This window comes from Fundulus heteroclitus, chromosome 10, assembly GCF_011125445.2.
Source record: "Fundulus heteroclitus isolate FHET01 chromosome 10, MU-UCD_Fhet_4.1, whole genome shotgun sequence".
NCBI lineage: Eukaryota > Metazoa > Chordata > Actinopteri > Cyprinodontiformes > Fundulidae > Fundulus > Fundulus heteroclitus.
Window position 1 is genome coordinate 11,948,358 of NC_046370.1, and position 23,520 is coordinate 11,971,877.

Below are 23,520 nucleotides of genomic sequence, written 5' to 3' on the forward strand. Positions count from 1 at the left end.
GGGGGGGGGGTATACTCTGGACCAGTCTGGCCTTTCAGCATGGTGCTTAGCTACGATGACACAGATTTGAAAGTGGCAGGCAAACTTGGGGAAGAACGCTTATTTGTAGCGACGCACTGATGCAAGTCTTGCAGCCGATTCCTGTACGATGTCTTTTTTCTTTGCAAAGCTTTGATCAATAGAGAGTTTAGCCAATATTGATTCCTCTATAGGAGCTATTGTAGGAGATTTCATTCGTTATTTATGTCAGGAGTAGAGATGACATCACATTGAAAAACAGGGGTTTTATTTTTTTTTTAAAGATTACAGACAATTAAACAGTTTACATTTTCAACTAGTCTCTTATATTAGAAGAATTAGCATGCACTAGCGTGCCCATTTGTTCCGACTGACTTTCAACTAGTTTTTAACTACCGGTAGTTTTATGCTATGATGTTGCATTTGTGCCGTTTTATCTTTTTATATTTTCATTTTGTGTTGTTTTATGGTTGTTTTTATTGTGAAGCATGTTGTGGTTTTTATATTGTGAAAGGTGCTATATAGATAAAGTTTACTTACTTTACTAGCAACCTTTAGAACAACCAATAGCTACTGTACTCACTAAGGTGTTGGCAATACTGCTTTGATCTCTCTGCTTTGTCCGACACAACAATGCTACATAAAACAGCTGAGTACTCGTTTTTTACTCAGTAACAGCTTCCACACCTGTTTACACAGTTTGACCTTTTTGGAAGTATGGTGCGCTCACTGTTCTGAATAAGAAAGAAAAATTTTTATTATTATTTCTGACTGAAATCAAGGCTGATTGCGCTGAAAAGGGACAATTCTGGTGAGAATCAATCTCCTTGTGCATCCCTAACAACGAAAGCGCATTTTGTAGATACCATTATTATCCAGCGATAACATAAAACTATTTTTAGCAATACTTTTTGCTTTTCTGCTCCAAATAAAAGCAATTAGATCATGTTACTATGCCAGTCAAGCTGATTTCAGTCAACAGCTGATTTCACTGTGCATCGCTTATTTTCCCTTTTCATCTCTTCCTAACCTCCCTCTATCACTTTTACTTGCTCAGCTTCTCCTGCACAGTGTTGTCAAAGGACTTTATTTTATTTATTTATTTTGGTCTGTATATATTCAAATGTTCTTCACGGTCGCCATGTTAACTCAATCCCTCAAGCAGTTCTGCGGCAGAATTAATTTAGTTTCCCACTTGCAATTAGATGTGTCCCCTGTTTTTCATGGCTGACGAGTCTGGATCCACTTCGGCTGCAGCAGCATGTTGACTTATCGATGCTACGTGCCCTTTGTGCTTTCTGAACCAGTGGCAGACAATTCATAAAATGCAGCTGAAGAGCACGAGTTGATTAGCTCCTCTTGCTTTCTCCTCATCTCATTCCCTCACACTCGGGGGAAAGAAAATGACTCTCGAGATTGTGCACCCTGCTAACTCTTTCTTGTTAAGTTTACATGGACCACGGGTCATTAAAATTATGCAGGCCTGGAATGTTTAGTTGCAGAATTGAATCTGACCTGAACCAGGGTTTCTACTGCCACCTTCGCTTGTTAAATAGGGAACAACATAAAGCAAGCTGCACAGTTATAACATACTCAGATTAAAGAAAAGTGCAACTGAACACGGTGGTTTGAAAAATATACAAAACATGCATGAATATTTGTGCATAAAAAACAGACTAATTACTTGTTTGTTGGGAGAAGAGATGGTTATAAAGTCTAACAGCTGCTGTGAGGAAGGATCTGAGATAATGCTCCTTACTCTGACCAGATCTGTTGCGATATGATTTATTTCACATTTGGCTTTCTAATTTATTGGTTCGGATCACAGGAACACCCAGTATGTTGACCAAATAGGGGTGTAAAAGTGTCAGGATATCTGTTTTGCCAAGAATTGACTAGTCACTGTCAGCAGGGGTTTGTTTGTTGTAAAGCTCATTTAGTACCTAGGCTTTCATCACTAAACCTCCTTCCGTTTCAATCCTTTAAACAAACCATTTGATGCCCATGTACTCATCTGTTGCACATTAGTTTATTCCGCTTCTTAGTTACATATTAATAGGTATGATGGTAACAAAAATTCATAAAGATGCCCAAATCTCACGTATCAACTAATGTCTCGCTGCATATTCACTGACTGCGATTCTTATCCAAATGTAGTCGACTGGTATGAAAAATGGCACTATTGGCCCTCGAACCTAATAAAATACAAAACAATACATAATAATAATTTATTGGAGTCACAGAAACACTTTTTTGTGAGTTCTACGGAGATTATAGGAAATTGCATCAGTGCATTGGTCAGTATGAAGCAATTCATTATTGTACTCAAAAAAGTAGAATAAGACACTGCCAAGACAGTAAAAATACAAAATGGTGAATGGCTATTTACCGTTAACTTTTGAAAAACATTTGTGAGCATCTCAATGAAATATTTCTGTGCCCCACCGCTGGCTAATGATTCCTAAGTTAGAATTCAGTTTGAAATGTCATGTTTATTGTTAAAGATCTAAAATACTTTTTGTGGTCAAACATGTACTGAATAGTTTTAAAATGATTACATATTTTTAAAAACCCAACTTCTGGTTTGTTAGACCTGTGGCCTACGGCTAGCGTCACAAAAAGGATTGGTTTTACTTACTCAGTCATCTCTTCATGGCCACTAAAACAGATTGTATTTATAATTGCTTCTAATGGGCTGAAAGTTTTCATCTTGAAGCTGAAAATGAACTCACACCCGAATTTCAAACGTTCATGTTACAAGAGAATGATTACCCACCATATTTTGTAATTGTGGTGGGTAACTACCAGATAATAATGTGTTTTTCTTAATTTTATTAGCTGAAACAAAAAAATCAGATGTTGACAAATATATATTTCACAACAAATAGTTTATGTCAACAACTTTCATTTAGGGCTAGACAATAATTTAATAACAATATGTGTCAATTGATATATTGATGATAGGAAAAAAAAAGGCTCGAAAAAAGGGTTTAAATACTTGCAGTTTTGGTAAAATGTTGATTGAATAAAGGGTTGAGTTTGAATTCAGTGTTTGTGTGTCCTGTATCTAAAAATATGTCATTAAGTAACAGCATAAAATTACCAGGGCTGCACATAGCTTTTGAATTTGTTGATAATTATCGATATCGATCAATATGTTTTTTATTTTATCGATATGCTTTTTTTCTGTATTGTATTTTTTTTTTTTTTTTTTTTTTTTTTTTTTTTTTTTTTTTTTTTTTGTTCTGCACAGTGGCGCAGTGGGTAGCACTGTTGCCTTGCAGCAAGAAGGTCCTGGGTTCGAGTACACCCCTGGGTCTTTCTGCATGGAGTTTGCATGTTCTCCCTGTGCATGCGTGGGTTCTCTCCGGGTACTCCGGCTTCCTCCCACAGACCAAAAACATGACTGTTAGGTTAATTGGCTTCTCCAAATTGTCCTTAGGTGTGAGTGTGTGCGTGAATGGTTGTTTGTCCTGTCTGTCTCTGTGTTGCCCTGCGACAGACTGGCGACCTGTCCAGGGTGTACCCCGCCTCTCGCCCGGTGAACGCTGGAGATAGGCACCAGCACCCCCCGCGACCCCATGAGGGATAAAGCGGTTCGGAAAATGGATGGGATGGATGGATGTATTTTTTGTATGGGCACACCCATACTGAATGCTGAACTAGGGATTACAAAGCAAACATTCGCAATCAAAAATCCAACTTTGACCAGCATTCTATTTCTGAAAATCTGACCTCTGAGTACAAAGACAATGAACCACTATAATACCAGTTATTCATGGTGCTGAAATTAATGTGATTTTGGAAAGTTTACATGACAAAAGATCAGAACCAGTTTTTCCTTGATTGACTCTGATTGGTTATTGACAAGTCAAATGCTGAAATGTCATATTCATACTTGTCATAACATAACATCATAATATTTTTTTTATTATTATTGTTCATTAGATCACAGCTAGCAACTCCTACGACTTTGGATCCATCAACCAACTTGGATAAAAAAAAATGTGTTAAATAAAAATCTGAAAAGATTAGGAACATGTTCATTGATGCATATATGGGGGTAATCTTGTAATTATAGGACACCTATATAAAATTTCCAGTCAAATAGCCTGATTGTTCTAAATTATTGCGCTGGCTCAAACGTTAGCTGGTAACGGCAAGACGGTTGACGCTGGTTAGCTTGGCATCGAGTCACAACGAGCGATATTAAATAGTTCTCTCTCTTGTGAATAACTTATGATTTTAACAGTGAAAAAAACATTAAAGTATTTATAATTGAATTATTATTTATTTGTTTCGTAAGTGACCATTGTTTAAGCTGGATAATGTCCTTCAAGATGTCCATTATCAGAAATAAATGAACTTTGCGTCGGACGGTTCACATCTCCGCATCGTCCAATAATTTTTGATAATGGACACCTTCTCAGGCATTATTCCTTACTTAATTTATTTTTCATTTAGATTCAAAACCATTACCTCTTAAAAAGATCAGGCCAGGAAAAAGCCTGATTGGTGCATTTCTAATGTCCACAGAGCAGCCCCAGATGTCGCAGCCAAACGTCTTGCCCACAGCGTATTTTGTTAGTATCTGGTTAAGGAGATAGGAGTTGATGCTGCCGAACACTGATAATTATCTTCTCTGTCAAAACGGGGTGAAAAAAAAAAAAGAAAGAAACATCAACCCAAATCTTTCCTAAGCGGTACAACAGTTTGACAGAGAAATAAACATGTGCATGCTGGGCAGCACTTGTTAAAAGTGGAGTCAAGTAACTGTCAGATCAGCGGCTCAGTCATAGCTTTACTTGCTCCAGCTACTGCGCAGGGAGTGAATTTGTGAGTGCCCATAAATATGCATGTGTGCCTGAACTCCTGACAAAAGTTATGGAACACTCTTTTTTTTGGAGGGGGGGGGGGTTGTCATGCAGCTTGACAGAACCTGACATTTGGAAGAGGTCTACAGGGAGGATTTTGTTTGTGACAGCTTCAAATTACCGTGCCAAGGAGGGATGGGTAGAAAGAGGAGGAGAGGATGCAGGGATTGAGGGAGAAAATGGCTCCTGCTTATTTAAAATGTCATTCCATTGAGGTGAATATGTAAGCTCTTCTTTTATTCCCCAACAAGCACTACATCGGCTTGTCTGACAATGGGAAAACATTGCCTGCCATAGTTTCTCCCTCCCCTCTTTCTGTTTGGCTCAGGCTGCGATATTGGCAGAAGCCTTTAAGCTCTGTGTAGCTTTGCCAACATCTTGACAGTAACCACAAATCATTTACTTGTTTGTTCTATGTTGGTATTGACTGAAGGTCCATTAACTCGGGTCCTATTTGGATTTGAGGCTCGTTCTTGACTACCGTATATACGGAGGAGTATTAAATACATATTAATTCCGTGCCTCTCCCACTCACTTATAACGGCAAGAACAAGACAAAAGAGCATAAATTATTTTAAGTACAATCTGGCAGAGGATGCAGACGAGAAAAAAAAAACTAATAGTTTTCTGGACTCGCAGAGAGAGTTAGCATATGTGACACAAACAAAGGCTGTTATTTCTTTCTTCCTATCACTGAGTGCAGCTATGATTGTGCAGGGGTCTCTGCCTGTCACCGAGCAAAATAACCAAAATACATAATGTTCTCCACAGCGATAATAGTCAAATGTCACTCAGACTAAAGTACCATGTTCAGACTGTCGCACCGAGCTTTCAGGCATCGGTAAAGAGGATGGATCCTGAGGCCTCCATCTCCTATTGCTTGACAAATAACTGATGACAGTGTTGGATTTAGATCTCACATATCATGCCAGCTGCTGGAATCAGATGACAAGTAGCTCCATGTCTACCGTTTCTTAATCTGTTTCAGAGCCTTCCAGCATCATCACTGGAATATTCATCACCGATGCACTGGCTGCGAATTCAAATAAATAAGGCGACTTTGAGGGGCATATATCAACTTTTTTTTTTTTTTTCAACATGGTTTCTGCTACGTTCAGGTTTTTGACTTGTGATAGTTGTATTCATTTCCCTGTGTGAAATTGAGAAATATGTAAAAAAAAAAAAAAAAAAAGTAAGGTGAATGAAAAAAGGGGAGCAGCCAAAAGGGAGATATCATGTACAGAACACCAAGCTTGTGAATTAATCCATAACACAATGGTCTCACAAGATGAAAGTGGTGGTAGGAAAGTCTCCAACTAGAATGTGAACTAAAAATAAAATAAAAATACTGCAGTTTGTCCATTGAGGAGGAGGAATGTCTTCTGAGAGCAGAAACCTAACAAACCAGCACCCTACTCAAGGATTTAAAAAGACTTGAGTAGACATATTAACATCTGTCTCACTTCAAGCTTATGCTGCAAATATCATGGATGGAAATGCAGTTAAAATACCGCCATACAATGCGGCCACTGCTGCAATCAAACAGACACGTTCTCCTTTTTTAGTTCGCTAGTTGTTTTTCTTCAACAAATGAAAATTAAAATATAAAAACCACAAGAAAAAAACAAACAAACTGAAAAATTAAAAGTTTAACTTTAAAGATTATTAAAATTGAAATATACAGGCAGGTCTCATCAGAGCCAGGTTCCAGTTTAAGTAAGTAGTCTCCTGCTTAAAGCACAATAACTTGCTAAAACATCAGAACTTTTACTGTAATAAGTTTAGAAAGCAAAAGATGCCCATCTTCCTGCTGTAAGACTTTGACCTCATTTAAGGTTTATTTTAATCTCAAAAATACACAGCGAGACTTTTGATAGATGTAGTGATGATACGTAAAACAGTTCACCATCATATGTTCCTGACTTTTTTCAATTAAAATTGTAATATTGAACGTGTAGTAAAAGAAAAGAATTTATAGAATGAAAGGAGGGGAAAAAAAGCAAAAGAAGAGGAATAGTAAAGTATAACAATATTTACACATTCAAAGGTGTGGATAGAAGTATAAACTTATTTTTAAACCCATCACTTTTATTATTATGATTGGACATTGACATTGTCCAATCTTGATTATAACATTGTAACAAGTAGTTTCTATATCTATGAATAGTGCAATGATTTCCAACTTGCATGCTATTGTAAAGAGGCATCAGTGACCTTTAATTATTTGTATGTCAATATATAGTAATACAATAAGAACCGATACTTCAAAGTCTAAAAACAATGACATTAATATTAACAATTTTCAGCGTGTTGATGTGATCGCTCTCAATTTCTGACATCTAAGCATAATGTAAAGTTTTATTTGTTTATGAATAATTACTGAACATTTACTGGAGAAAGACTCATTGAATTATACTGTTGGCTAATAATTGTATTTCAGGCTGTAGCAAGTTTTCAGACTACTTTACCAATGTCTTTCACCTTAAATGTGAAAAATCTTGAACAGCAGGAGTTTTTCTTTTACACTGCCCATAAATTTTGAAGTCTGTTGTGTCCCAGCCCCCTCCTTCGCAACAATCTGCAGTTCAGATTTAGAAGCTCCGCAGCTGAAAGGAACGTATTTGTAGAGGTTAATGATAATTGTAAGGCTTAATATGTCATTTTCAATAGCTGTGTCTCCATGCACAAAATTTCACAGTTAGATTGAAATGTGTTCGGATTAAAAAACAAAAAATAATCAGATTGTACCGTTTATATGGGCACACAATCAATTAATCCAATCATAATGTGCGTGTATATGCACCTGGCTTTATTCAGAATAGAACTACTCTGACATACGCAGTTATCAAATTCCCCTAATAAAAACTACAGAAGAAGATGAACTTCCATCTTTGCTTAACAACAAAAAAATAGTAAACAAAGCAGTACGAGTTTGTTTGTCTTCCGTGCGCCCAGGCAGGACTTGCACGAGTTTCTAATTATGGTCGAAATGTTACTGAATAAATCATAATTTTGAATTCTTTAAATGTTACGAATAGAAAGGTTGTATCGGGAGCCACAACAGTTCTGCTTCTCGATGAATTTCCAGCACTCCGTCACATTTACGTCAGGCACACATGCGCACTCAGGTCAGTTTGCCACATTCGGAATAACTTGATCCTGACGAGCGTTTACATGCATGTCAACCAGATTATCAATAGACATAAAACACTTCTCTCACTCGGATTACAGTTGTCATTTCGATTGGCTTGTTCACATGGCGTATTTTTATTTAGATCGTCCTTTTATTCCGATTAATTTTGTCTATGTAAACCTAGCTAATGTGTGAAAATATAACAGGAAATGTAAACAAAATTTGCAGCATAATAGCTGACAGGGCCACTGTGGTTTATTTATATCACCGTATCCAGCACCAAAAGAATTGTTCTGCATCACAAAATGAATATGCGCAGATATTTAAATTCAGATAGCTGGGTCAGATTGCAGCCCCCAAAAAACTATAGACTGGAGCATATGTAATAGTTTTGTACCATAAAACCCTTTATTGTAGCGTGCCCCGAGCCTCAGATATGCTTCCAGACCTGCTATGAGCTCTCACTGTGCAGACTGGTGAGTTTTAGATTGCAGTAATGCAAACAGAGCGTCTGTTTTAACAGAGGCATTGCCCATAATTAAACCAACACACAGGAAAGTCTGCTAGGGTTGCTCTCTTGATTAATGGAGCAATTAGATAATCCATTACGCTGAATTATGAATGTGCTAATGATGAGCCAATGTTGGGGTAATGATTCCTGGAGTTTGCTTGTGTGAAATATAAAAAGAGGGAACCGGAGAGGACTGCCTGTGTTTGCAGATGTTCTTTTAATCACTGGGAGGTAGGGCTAAGGAGGAACGATTGTATGCGACTTCCTGCCGAGAATGGCAGCTCTATCATCGCGGGTCATTGGTTCGTGCTGTAACAAGGAAGCCTCCCGCTGTTTCCAATAAGACTTGATGTCACAGATTTAAAAGTCTCCCGCTATGATTGACCTAATTCTATACAAATTTAAGATAGCGTTTTATATGATTTTAGGTGGCATCATTAATTATCCAATTCAGACGACGGTAAGGAACATAAAGGATGACAGATTTTTTTTATTTATTTTTTTACTAAACCAGTATGGTTGCTATTATAGATTTTACGTCACTGGTATAATTTTATACATTTCTGAATATGATTGGATACCTGGAGCTTGTCTGGTTTGATAACTCGCATCATTTCTTTTCTTATGTTTAGATTTCTCCTAATGTCACCCACACTCTCTTAAAAGTGAGCAAAATTCTGCCTCTGCAGATAGGGATTCTGTTCATATAACCGAAAAAAAAAAAATTTGGCTTCTGTAACACAGGTGGAGAATGCTTAAAACCCAAGTATGGTTATTTTGAACCAATATTACACTAGATGTTAAAGCCTTGCATCACTATTTGCTCTCATAGCCAAACAAAACCCAACCCAAGTTCTTGACAAGGCTTCCAAGTTTCTGCTTTCAGATTTTCTATCCATTTTATGTTTTGAATTTTAAAATCCTAAATGCTTCCAAATGTTAACCATTTTCCTGAATTCCTATTAAGTCTTATGGTATCCTTACATATTTTGAAGATTTACCAGGACATAATAAGACCTCCACTGGGATTTTCTTTTCTCTTGATTAGTTTTGACCCTGGCAGTAACTTTAATTTTCGTTTCAGATTCTGATCTTTTAACCGTCCGTCCTTCTGACTCTAACTCATGGCCGCAACATGCATAAAACGCTTTAACAAGGTTTTGATTTAGAACATTCAAACAATTATGTAACAGTCTGAATCAACATGAGCATAGCAGAATATTATAAATAAAATTCAAGTGCAGTTTGATTGCCTTTAAAACACAGTGTCTGGAGTTGTTTTGGTCAAAGCTTCTGAAGTCCAAGGTTATCTATTCTGGGTGGCAAATGGCTTTTTCTAAATGTTGACTTAGTTTGAGATTCTTTTTTTATTGTCTTTTTTTTACCTCAGAAATGCTAAGAATTATTTTGAAAATCCAGCAGATCTTAGATGCACCTCATAGACATTTGTGAGCTTTTAAGCAAAGGAATAACCTTTCCGGCAAGATGAATTCTCGCGGTATTTGTGCGTTCACAAACACACGAGAATCCATCTTGTACCCCTCGGGCTTCAGCCGTTTGCATCCGAACCAAAAACGCTTCGGGCCAATCACGTTGCAGTATTTTGGTTTAAAGCAGGACATGCCAGTGTGATGATCACGGTGCTGCTTACGTTTTAATTTGATATCGTGATTGGCTAAAACCCACCTTTGGTAGGCGGGGACCAGGTGTCGCTTCACCCAATCAGCTTGGAGAGTTCTGCTCCTTTCCCCAAATGGATTTGATAGGAACAGTCTCAGATTGATGTACAGAATGTAGAGTGCACACATTATCAACACATTATCAATGTAGCTGGCCAGGTTAACAAAGGAAATGTGGTAGGCTTTCAGCCAGCTGACAAACAGAGCACTTTCTTTGGCATTTCAATAAAATGACCTTGACTGGTAGAGATGTTGTAAAGGAAAATCTTTGGCAATTTTCAAACTGTAACTTTTTAAAGCCATGAGTCACAAGAATAGAATATTAGAACCCTAATCATCAGAGTTATTTGTGATATGTGATATCTAGCTTGTATTAGCCTATAGCTTCAGCAAAGTTCTCCACATGAAAAAACAACAACACTTTAGCTGAGGAGAATTGTTTGAGTCAGCTGGACTTAAAAAAAAAAACATTTTGCTAGTGTCAGGTGAATGACCTCTGTCTCCAGAAGATCCATAGAGGACACAGTATCAGTTGCTGTTCAGTGCAAAACAGCTAAGAGCGATTGCTGCGTCACGAACCTTGAAACAGATAATGAAGTAGGGGCTAAATATGCACTGATTAGTTTTTTAAACCGCTGATACAGTTTATTTTTCATGCTCTAGGCTAACACAAGCTTGACTCTGTTTTTGTACATCTCTTTGATTATTTTGGTTCTAGTAAGTTTTCCTTTGGTTCTTAGTTAATTATATGAAAACAAAATCTACAGAAAGGTTTTTAAATAAATATAGTGACTTTAATTTTTTGGTGTATGCAGATGGTTGAAACTCTGAAGCCCATACGTAACAGCTAGCGTTAGCTTATGTAGTCCGGGAGGTTTATAGCTTCACCGTCTAGCAACATGCTAGCTTTGTAACCTAGCAGTCTTTTGGTAAATCCTGCCGTGTACTGTCGGTAGCTTTCAAAAGAGTCCTTTGTGAAATTATTAGCACACAAACCACAATTTTCTTTGGCAATGTGGCTGGGACATTGAAATTAAAAAAATACGAAGCTATGTTCTCCGTGACTGGGATAATGGGCACGGACACATGTTGTTTATTGAAGCTAATAACATAACATTTGTCCTTTCCTACAGCCATTGTACAGTGCATACATTGGTAAAACAAGCTGACCAAAAATAAAGTAGGAGGATCTCTGCTTGGGTTATTAGGTTGGCAGATGAGGCAACAGAGCCCACGCTGACTGTGACGTAATAATCTGGAGGTTTTTGAAATATTGCCCATTTTCCGGAAACTGACAAAACGTTTATTTACTGCCAAAAACTGGTTAGATGGGGCTTTTTAGAGCTTGAACTGTTTCTAGAAGCAGTAGAGATCCAAGTGGGAGTATAAAATGTGCAAATAATAGATTTTTCATGTTAGTTCACCTTTAATCGGTTAATGATAGTTAGTTTCCTTGGCATATCCGTTGAAGTTTTGATTCTTTTTCTTTAAACATCCAGTTTTCAATGGATGTGTTAATATTATGATTCAGAGAATAAACTTATTTTTATAGATTATTCATCTAATTCCTTTAAATAAAGAATGCAATTTGGCTCGCTAAAAATGGGAGGTTACTCTTTTTGGTATTGATTTTGAACAGAAATATATGTTGGATTGATTTTGGATCAGTTGATTGCATATTTTCCTGTGGATTTCTCTGTTCTGCTATATATATAAAATTAAAGGACCACAGGCCGGAATCGAACCCAGGTCAGCCAGATCGAGGACATGGGTCGTGCTCACTACCTATATATATATATATCTGATATATATATATATATATATATATATATATATATATATATATATATATATATATATATATATATATATATATATATATATATATATATATAAAAATCTGATATATATAAGATTACATTAAAATTGTCAGCATGTAGAAAATAACTATAGTCCTTTTATTGCTGAGTAATTAACCCATGAAGGGCCCAAATCAGTGGCCCCTGAAAGCCTTAATTAACCTGTGCATGAGTGTGGTCCATTGTAATCTGGGTCGTAGGAGCTGCACTAAAACACCAAAGAGCTCACACAATTTTCATTCAACTATAATAATTGGGATCTGCCCTTATTATGTCTTTGGAGAAATGTTTTTTCAGTAACTGCAAGAGGATAATAAATTATACATTAATGTAAATTGGAGTCTTTTGTTGACATCATGTGCTCTTTTTTTCTATGCCTTCATGTTGTCGTTTCCGAATAAGGTATAAATTAGTAAAAACATTTAAGGTTAGCATCAGTATGAAACTCTGCATTATGCAAAGGAGCGGGTTAAGTGAAGTTCAAGCTGGAATGATTTTGGAATACCCGATCAGTTATCCTTGGGACCATATTACACACTACAAGATGTTTTATCAGATTTATGACCTCATACATCTGGCTGATCTATATCAAGAATTTAATCTTTATTAGAGATACATTTTTCTCTCGTCTGTAGCATTAAATTTCAAGCAGCTTACAATCTGCTTTGCTGACCTGGTTGTTAAAAAGAGCTGACAGTTTTCTTCTCTATGGATTTTCTCTCAAGTATATTAAGATATTGCATATTGAAAAGTTTTCTTATTGGGAGTGGGCCTTACTTTTCTTGCCATGCTTTCCATAATATTTGTATCCCCTTTCTCTTGCTCCGCCATTACATCTTCTCTGCACTCTCATAGTATTTAGCTCTTGCTTACAGAATTACAATTTGTCATAAACCTGGACTGGTTTTCAGCAGTTGTAGGTTTGAGTTAAGTTAGGAGAATCCCTGACTTAATGCAACTTGCCAGCTAATTTCACCGTACTCAAGCGGGGAATTGGGAAAATGGAAGAAATTAGTTGGTGACATTTATGAAAACATTGTTTACAGTAGTTAAAGTAAAGAGTACTTTAATTGTTATTATACTTTTACTGTAATAGAGAGTTGCAATTCTAAATTATGTATGGTTAAATTTAGGGTGTAAAAAAACATTTTTATATTTTAAAATGCTATCCTCTGTTCCATTGTCTTGATTGAGCCTTCCAAATCGTGTGTGATTTCTCCTTCTCCCTGAATTATGGGTTTTTGGGGACGTCGTCTGCTCTGTGACACAGAGTGCTGATGACTCCTAACTAGTGCTCCTGTGGGTGATGGAAGTCAAAGCGCAAAGCCGTAGATCAATGTGGCTATCCCAACCGGGCTTTCCTCGAAGCAGACGAGAAACCCAAACATGACTCATGCCAGCCATCGGGTGAAAGGGAGGACCCCAAATCCAGACTCAGACCAGTAGTCATCCCTTATGTTGCTGGAGTTTCAGAGAAATTGAGACGTTTATTTTCTAAACATGATGTCCAAGTTCAAGTTTCATTCATGCTAATGTAGATCTGTTAACAGAAACGAAAACACAATCTTGTTTTTCCTTTTTTTTTGGGTCGTTGTCCGGTGCACAGGGCCTCAGTTGTTGTCATCTCCTGAATGCAACACCATCTTGCCCCACTTATACCCGACTGAGTACACTTGGCGGCTCATCTGGGCCATTCCCTCGTGTCTGTTTTCCTTAATTTTCTACCTCCAGCTCTCCTTCCTATGCCCCTCTTCTTCTCTGTCTAGGCTCTCAGTATTCCTGTGTCTCTGAGATAGTGGGAAGAGAATGACTCAGATGCACAAAGAAGCAGAACATCCCAAGTGAAACAGAAAGGGGGTTACAGCCAGCACCTTTGGTAAATCAGACAGGACCACCCAGCATGGTTTCCCACCCAGAGGTCTACACCAGTGTGTGTCATGCATCCATACATCTAGGTCACAGAGGGAAAACCAGAGTCTTTAATCCACATTACAGAAGCTCTGTTTTCATAGGCTGGAGGGTCTCTGAGACTTGTCACATCCAATATGGTCTCCTCGCTTGTCCATTGCTGAAACATGCTTGCAGATGATGCAATAAAGTGAGGATGTTGTCAGAGGTTCAACCTTTGTTTCTCTCAAAATTTCAGTGTTAGTAAGGAAATTACAACAAGTGAATGTCTAGGTTGAGCCAGTAAATAAAATATAAGTTTAGGCAAAGTAAAATTTGTATTTGTCACAAGTTATTCAGAGGATATGAAGGATATTCTTTGACTTTTGAAGCTATTCATTGTCAAACACTCTTTTTAAACCCAAGTGAGAACAACCCTGTGGTAAATTCTCTAACTTGGCTGTTTTGGACTGATCTTGTGCACACCAGTTGATTCACATGGGTAGAATAGCTTCTAAAGGTGGCCATCGTTTCCTGGGATCTGTTCGCTTATAATTACTGTAAGTGTTAAAAACAAATTGCAGCATCCAAACCTAATTAACTTATTCAAGAATATAAATTAAGTGGAAAATTGTGGATTTTGTTGAAGCAAAGCTACGGTCAGGTGCTAGAACAAAGATTCCAGACATGACTTCCAGGAAAGCTGTTCAGAATGCAATAAAAAAAATTCCACACAGGATTCTGGAAAAAAATTAAAAAACACATACACACGTCGTTGTTTCAATGGTAAATGGCTTGTACTTGTATAGCGCTTTAACTAGTCCAACGACCCCGAAGCGCTTTACACTACAGTACAATTCACCCATTCACACACAATGATGCACAATAGGGAGGCACTTGAAGAGAAAAGCCACTACTACACTAATACAACAGAGGAGCCTACTTGCAATACAGCAAACAGTACAAATGAGCCTCAAAACCTAAGGGGATCAAAGTTGAAAATTATGGACCCGACCATCAACACTACATTCTGTGCTCTCATCAGCCTGGAGGCTGCGGAAGTGATTTATATGGACATCCCACTATGATATTGTGCGACAACTCAAGGGCAAACTGACCTGTCATTGACCTCAGGATCAAAAGGTGGAGGTTTAGAGTGGCCATCTCAGTATCCCTACCTGAGTATCATTGAGCCACTTTGGCGATTTCTCAAGCATGCAGAATTTACAGGATCTTGAGGCTTTTTTGCTGAGAAGAATGGTCTGAGAGAATGAAGTGGTTCATCCAAAACTACCACAAAAGACTTGAAGCTATCGCAGATGTGAAAGGAGGCAAAACACGGCATTATGAACTAGAGGTTACATAAACATGTTACTCTCTTTTATCTCTTTGTGCCTTCAATTTTCTGTCTGTTATGCTGGACTTAGAAATGTAGGCTGCCTTTTGAAAGTCCCTTAGGGTAGACTGGGGACGGCCCTTTTTTCACTTTTTTCCATGATAGCTCACAACTAAACACATCGAAATTAAATAAAAAATATCAGTATATATCTATAAGAATTTCATATTAATTGCAGGTTGCTCATAAATATAAGGTGGATTTTTGGCCCGGGTACGGTTAAGAGATTCGTTCTTACTTAACTTTCAGTGTTGGGAGTAACGGTGTTAAAAAATAACTCAGTAACGCCGTAATCTAACTGATTTACTTTTCTCATTTTGGTAATGCCATTACATTATCTAAAATGTAACATGGAGCGTTATTACAGCTCTATCAATTAGAGCAACTTTTCTCAAAGCACTGTTTCCGCTGCATGAGTTTTTTGGTTTTTTTTCTAGTGCAGGGGCAAAGCAGACCGCAGAGGGTAGGGGGTGAGACAGAGGCATAAGTGACGCCGATTGGCCGAGGAGGCTTAAGGTGGGGGGTCTTCTCTATGCATTGCACACACAGACAAAGCAGATCAACATACTGCGATGCAGGAGAGCATTGCACATTGAAACCCTGCATAGGAAGCTGAATGTGAAGACGCTATTTTACGTTTTCTCAAGCAAGAGGCAAAAACATGCAGGAAGGATGGCTAAATAAGTGAATGGAGAGTTAGAAGTTAGTATGGAACATTGTTTGGGTTTTTAATGAATGGTCAGAAATAGACCAAAGCTTATACTTTTTTTGTCATTGTTTGTTGTCAAGTTATGTTTGCAACTAGGTGCCTTAGTTTTACCTCTTTTGTGGTGTGCTGTTATTGTTTACTGTCATTATCACAAAAAGTACATTCTGCCTGGCTGTTGTCTGAAATGGTGTTTACCGTATTTAGCTTTACTACAAAGGGTATTTTATTTATTTATATTGCTTAGAAGCATTCTTTTTTTATTGTTATGCCCATTTTATAGCTAGTTGTAAACGTGCAACAATTATGAAGTTCTAAAACATCTACTTTGTTTTATTGTTCTTTTATTATAAACATTAAACATAATAATCATATCTACATAAATATATTGCAATTGATAGACGTCTTGACTCACTTGTCCCTCCACTCACACTTAAAATGGTATAGATTAATGTAAAATGTTTTCACACATTAAGTCCATTTGATAACTTATTCTGCATGTTAGGTTTGATCATATAGTTCTGTAGTATGTAAAGTTCCAATAACAGGAAAGTCATCCAAATTCATTGATATATTTGACCGTAGAAAAGTAACAGCATGGTTACTTTGTCTACTAACTAGTTAGTTTCATAGAGAAATAAAGGCCGAGACAGACTAAATCCGGATTGATGTCCGATCTGGCGGAAAATCGGATCGTACGAGGTAGTAGAAATTACATTTGGTTGAGGTGAATGGCACTGGGCAGACTGACTTGCAGTTCTACACAACTGTGTCTGCATAGTTCCGACTGAAGTAGACCCTATCTGTCTCTATTAGTCAGAATTACGCAGCAATTTCATGTGAAAGTCATGAGTCAGGCAGGAAGAGAGATACGTTGGCAAAGTAAAACACATCCTCTTTGGAGAAAATGCAAATACAAATGAGCCGCAAGGTAAACTGTACGCAAATTTCTCCCAGGTCCCTCCCCATACAGGTTTGTCTGGAAACACGCAGCTCGGTACATAATCAATAAAACATTTTAATAAACAGTGTACTTATCCATGGTAGGAGCTCTGCAGTACAGAAAACAGATAAGAAGGTGATATAGTAATCTTCTTTGAGCTTGTTCGAGCAGCAACTGCAGCTTTTACGTTTACCGCTCGGCTTGCTTATCTTGGCTGAATTTGCGGAACATACTCGATCTTGTGAGTTCGTTGGTCCGCAGAGGGACCCTCTACGCAGCCAATAGGTCAGGAAAAAAATCTGCCCAGATCTGTGTGTCGGATCTGATGGTTTGATGTGCCTCGGCCTTAACTTAGTTTATAACTAATCAGTTCCGTTTTTGGGAGAAATAACTAGCAACTGACATTATTACTTTTTTAAGTAACTTGTTCAACACTGCTAACTTTACATTGCAAATGTTTTACAAGTTAACCTTTACATCCAAGAAAAGAGAGAAAAAAGCTTTTTTTTCCTGCAGAAAATACTTTTTCCGATATCTTTGGAGTGGAGAGGCACACTTTGGTAAAACTTCCCACCCTCAAAAAGGATGCTAATATGCATGAGCTAGCATAAAACCCACAGCTCAAACTTGATGCTCATACAATGTATTTACCGTGTATCAAAAATATCCCAGTATTAGCAATGCTAACGTCTGTAATTGCTAATCTCCTCTTCTGACACAAAGTTAAATTTTTTGCTGTCAAAACTACTGGATGTGGTGTCAATAGGCTTCTCACACATCACTGGGTAACTAGGAGACCGTGTCACAATGATGGAGATGAACACATCACTATCCTTCATGGGTGAGCGTGTGTACATGCATCACTTCCATCTTTCTCCACTGCTGTGACCAAAACCCGTCACTCCAGGCCGCGGTTGGTTCATTATGCCTTTATCTGCCTCAGGCCTCGGCTCATTGGCTGGGCAGAGACTGTGACAGAGTCCTTTCCCAGGGTCAACTGGCTTGTAGAAAGCTGCTCAGCCAAGATGTTTGTAGCCTGTGTGTGTCAAGAAAGACAAACTGACAGACGGCAGAGGTGATTGATTTGTCACCTATAGAGATTTGTGATAGGATAATCCACTCCACGTTGCTAGATCTTTCATATGATGTTGAGATCGAAGAGATCAATTCAATGTTTGCCCTACTGCAAAACAAACAGAGCAATGCTTTCTAGGTATAGCTCGACACACAACCTAAATCACGTCTAACGAGGTTTGTGTCTGTCTCCTTGAGATACACTCACAGTCTTAGCTCGATGATTTTCAAATCTCAGCACAGGAGGAGTTAATCCATCAGAAACGACTGCTCGCATGTAGCCGAACCATATTCCCATGGCATTCCCCGCTCATCCATCGCCTGAAGAGGACAGCCGGCTTATTTTCTCTGCATATTAAAAATTGCCTGGAGAGGTGGCAGGCTTGGTCCCAGGAGGATGTACAGGGAGAAAGATGAGTGGAGAGACAGAGACTGGTGGAAAGATCAGGGGTGGGCTTTTCCTTCCCCTTTTTCTTTTTAAATAAATGATTAACTAAATACATCCCTCACTGCTGTCCAGTTTGAAAGACAGACCGGCTTTGATCTGTGGGGCTCTTTGAAAGGATCCAAGGAATGAGAAGGGGAATAAGAAATGCCTCGTCTCTCTGTCTGTAAAGGAAAGCATCCCAGGTATACGTCCAAAGACTGAAAGCAGTTGGGAAGTTTTAATAGTAATAGCATTTGGATGCTATTGTGTATACACAAATTAAGCTGTAAGCACTGTCATGTCTTCTTTAGTTGTCTTTGTGACTGCCTAAGTTCTAGAGTGCTTGTTGCATTGGCAATGCACTCTTTGATAGGGTGACCTCAAGTGATGCATGTAGAGATTGGCCTGTTTCAACAATTTCGGTTTGTTCAACCCTAACCAGTCACTAGCTGGTTGGAAACAATGCCAATGCACCATAGATGTAAGGGCTACCAGGTTGTGCTGACCACAACACGCATCGATGTTGACGCTGTTGTTTAGTGAAGATAACTTAAGATTAGCTGTGTTCAGGATCAATAATGTGGTTGAAATTAAGTCAGGGAAAGCACAGAAATGTAAATCAATGTTTCAAAGAAGTGGTTTTCTGCAGCATTGAGAGACCTGCAGTTCATTCATGCTGTGAGAGAGAGAGAGACTTTTAACAGACAACAGGAAGGTTGAATGAAGTACAGCAAAATTACATGGAACAAACTATATGGAAACATTAGCAGCCTTTACTACTACACTAGGGGTGTAACGGTACAAGGAAATCATGGTTGAATATGTGCGTTGGCTTAATCTATGATTCAGTACGTATCAGTCAGGACCAAAATATTGTATATACATATAATTATTTACTCTATTCTATAAGCCACAAAGGAGTTTTAAATTGTATAATAGGATTTTATCAATATCTTCTAGCTGTTCAAAAAGTACCATAGCCAATACTGAGTTTAGTATAAAACCATCTGAAAATGGTCTGTGATATATATAATTAATTAATAAATAAATAATCAAGTATATGAGTTGTAACTGAATGCACCCTAGAAGCTGGAGCTTGCACAGATAAAGCCTCCTGATAACAGATTCTCTTGACACAATACGGGATGTATGGGTGCAAGTCTGCTGCCATAACAGCTGCCATGGTATTTGGGCATGGTTTAACGTTGCAGGTAGCTGGGTTTGGGCTTTTGCAGATTTCTCTTTGTACCACTGTAAATTTTACATTTGGGAGGATGTGTTTTCAGATTAATAATAATCAAGTTCAACGTAGTGCAAGCTACATACCTTATAACTGTAAAAATTAAATCTGACATAAAGCTTTGGTTCGGTCCACCTTTGTTTACCTAATGTTGCTTTAGCCGAATAAAAACCTTGATCTTCCTAAACAGCAGACCTTAGTGAGAGCTAGGAGTCCTCTTAGCTTTCAATATAACATATATGAGCTTGTTATGCTTATGTTTCTGTAGAAAGAGCAGGAAGGCAGAATAAGAATACTAACATAGATATCATAATTTTAACTGTAATAATCAATGTCCTGATGCATCACAATTATCCAGGTAGAAACATAAGAAAGTTGAGTAGGTTCTCTGGACTTGCTCTTCTTTGTTTGTAATAATCTTTCTAATACCATATTTTTCGGACTATCAGGCACACCGGATTACAAGGTGCACTAAATATTCTTGCCAAGTGTGTAATATCACTCCGCCCCTTCACGTACACAGCTCTCTCCTGAGTGGGAGAAATGTCCATTTCTGTCGAGAGGACAGAATAGTTGGACTACACTGCCCTGTGTCTAACATAGGGCCAAAATAAACATAACTTTTACATTGAAATAAACTAGGTTTATTGTTGCTAGCGCGTAGTCTGGGCTCAGGCTGCTTAAAGGCTCCCACATATTCGGACGTACTGTGCGCATACTGTGAGCTTGGCGGACTCTGCGCAGACTCTCCTCGGATGTTTTACCCTTCATAGTAGAGCGTACTATTGCCTACGTTTCTTGTGGGAAATTCCTACAATTCCCACACTTTCTGCCAGTGGGACGAAGCGTTTTTGCACAGTCTGTAAAATATATGATAAATTCTATTCTATTTTTATTGTATTCTTTCGGTCCCACATTTTGAAGATATTGATAGATTTACAGTACACGATCAGTTCTTCACTTTGTGGAAATCAGGAAGTGGAATGTGAAGGGATTTCTACAGCAAGGAATAATGATAATGCAAACAGAAATCGAATTGGCGTCATATTTAAAGGAGGCATTTCAAATGGGCGTCAACAGCACTAAAAAGAAATGGCAAAAGAATTAATATTGATCTTTTATGTTTAAAAAAAAGTGTAAAAGACTTTAAGAAAAAGGAACGAAATTAAAATTCCACCACGAATATACAACTTGGTTACATTTGATGTAATTTGCATCAATGTAACCGATGTTTCGCATAAATAAAATGGAAAAAGCAAACATTTCCAGGGACCCAGGAGTCCACATTTTTATCTTTTTAAATTATGTGTTAATTACTTTTAGCTATACATTAGGTTACAAGTACCTGGTTTGAGTACCACTATGGGTCCCTGAGTAAGACGCTTAGCTTCAGATTGCTCCCCGGGCGCTACACAAGCAGCCCACCGCTCCCTAAGGGACGGGTTAAAGGCAGAAACCCAATTTTGCTGGAATGTGTAATTGCAATAACAAGCAAAGATTTCTTCTTCAATATACTGTAACTAACAGTTCCATCGCATTCAATATTACAGTTAAAGAATGGTTTTAGAGAAGGATTGACACCTATTACCTCATGCAGAAATATTTAGTATTCAACCAGCACTGTTTTTCAGCAAAACCCTCCCGCCTTGCATCACTGACGCTATCTGTCCTTGTTGTTGTCATTAGCCAGGAGACTTGGGTATTTCACCAAAGTCACCCGGTACTTTTAATTTTGCAGCCTGACAAGCTTTTATCTCCGAGTCTGTTCTCCGGCACCTCTGTTCCCACGAGATCCCGGCTTTCATTAAAAAGTTGCTTGGTGAGTCTCTCGGCTTCGGTGCCTCATAAAACAAACAGCCCTGATGAAAATAACAAAATGGAAAAAAAAAAAAAAAAACTCAACCCAACGCTGCTCCTCTTATTTTATTACTCTTTTCGCGCAGAGACAAATGCACAACAAAATACTGTTTGTTGAGGTTGTAATGAGTCCCAGTAGAGTAAAGTAAAGTGTTTTTTCTCTCTCTCTCTCTCGCTCTCTCACTAATTTGACATGCTTCAATTGGGCTGGGTCCCTCACTCTCCGCAGGCCTCAAATCCTTCACGCTGAGGCCTAATGAATCTTCTCAATGTACACAAACAAAAGGACAAACAAAGCAAAGAGGAAACACTCGCTTCACTTGAGCCCGTAATTGTCCTAAACATATCAGTCAATCATCGCATGTTGCTCGTATCTTACGTTTCATGCAGACTAGAGTTAATAGTCACCCGCGAGAACAAATTTGCCTTAAGACGGCTGTGTTACGCGCATGCATCGGCTTGTTTACAAGTCTTCTTTCATTTTGCGGCCGGAGAGCTGAAACACTTCCCTCGCTCAGGAAGGTGACACGAGGAACAATGAGTCGGGGCCCCGCCGGTCTCCGAGGGCTCTCCGTGCTCAGATTTCGCCGGTAATTGAATCGGGGGGGTTGCCGCCCGCAGAAGACAGCGTGAGCAAATTGTCTTGGATAGTTTATAGGGTAATAAACTCCCCCCCATGCCAACACCTGCCAGCTATGCTTAGCTTTGACCAAAACCGGTCTATTTAGCGCGTCCCGCCGCGCACCTCCAGCCCACCCGTAACATTTCTATCTGAGCTCTATCACGCCAATCAGCTTTTCCAATAAACAGTATCTCCGCCGGTCCGCTGGGTGCTCCTGAATGTTATGATCGAGGTAATTAAAATCTTGACTCGATTAGGCGCTGTATGGCTGACCTTGTCGGCAGGTTTAGGATGCTGCATCTGAAGGCAGCGAGCGTCGCTATCTGTTATCTGATCTCCTCCCTTTTCGTAGCTCAGCTCCTACCCAAGCAATCATTCACGTTAATGCTCAAATTAATTTGACAGGTTGCGCTCCTCTGTTCAGTCCATCCCTCCATCCGTCCATCCCTCTTAATTTTTCTTTTTCTCCTGACTGTAACTCTTTATCCAAACCACTTCTGTTTGTCTGTTAAAAGGAACAGCTGAGTGGGCGAGGAGTAGGAGGACAAATGGATGCAGCGCTGATGCTTTCTAAGTTCTGCAAAGAGTCTTTCAATGCATAACATTTTTCGTCCGTCTGCAAATGTTAAAAAAAAAAAAAAAAAAAAAAAAAAAAAGGTGGCTTGATAATACTAATTAATTCTCTGACAAAACTGCCCCTTTAAAATGTGATTATCAGGGTTTTTTTTTTTTTTTCCAGCTCCTGCATTCAGTGTTATTAAGCAAACTGTGCATTAACGGGCGTCAGCAGCTTTTGGAGCTGCAGTCTCATTACATTTAGAGGGAAGGGATGAAGTGCAACAAAAAAAAACGGTGGGGAGAGAAAAAAAAATTAATTGGAAGCATGTGATAGTTAGGACAGGAGCCTGGGCAAGGGCAGAATAAATCAGAGGTCTGCTTGACAGCTTTATGGTGCTGTGGAGGAGAAGTGGTCGACTTTAATGGGTGGAGATAGAAATGTTCGGTTACTTTAGTTTTTTTTTTTTTTCTTCCCCCCTCTTCCTCGCTGCAACAAACACACCCCCTCCTTACCCCCTTGTCCCGTTCTCCTTCCCTCTCATCAGCTTAGCCCCTCACCCCCTGAACTGTGTGGCAAGGCTTGATATATAGAGTTAATTCAGTCCGTCCTGGGCAATAATTCATGCATTCAGTGTCTTGCAGACACAGCGTGGGGTGGAATTATTAATTTGCACTGCTAAGATTGCACCCTCAGCCCCCTTCTCCTCTTCGACACTCTGCGCTGTCACCTAATCCA

The 23,520-nt window shown here is 38.6% G+C and overlaps 1 protein-coding gene across 3 annotated transcripts in view; it reads left to right on the plus strand.

Annotated features, from left to right (window-relative positions):
* ctbp2l (C-terminal binding protein 2, like) overlaps nucleotides 1–23,520 on the plus strand; it is a 155,388-nt gene that overhangs the window by 21,039 nt on the left and 110,829 nt on the right. Inside the window, exon 1 of one of the 3 annotated variants that reach the window (XM_036142023.1) lies at nucleotides 15,854–15,873. The exons of the other annotated variants lie outside the window; for them this stretch is intronic. The gene's annotated coding sequence lies outside the window, so the exon portion shown is untranslated. Of the gene's footprint in view, nucleotides 1–15,853; nucleotides 15,874–23,520 lie in introns of those variants that run through there. 3 annotated transcript variants of the gene reach the window in all.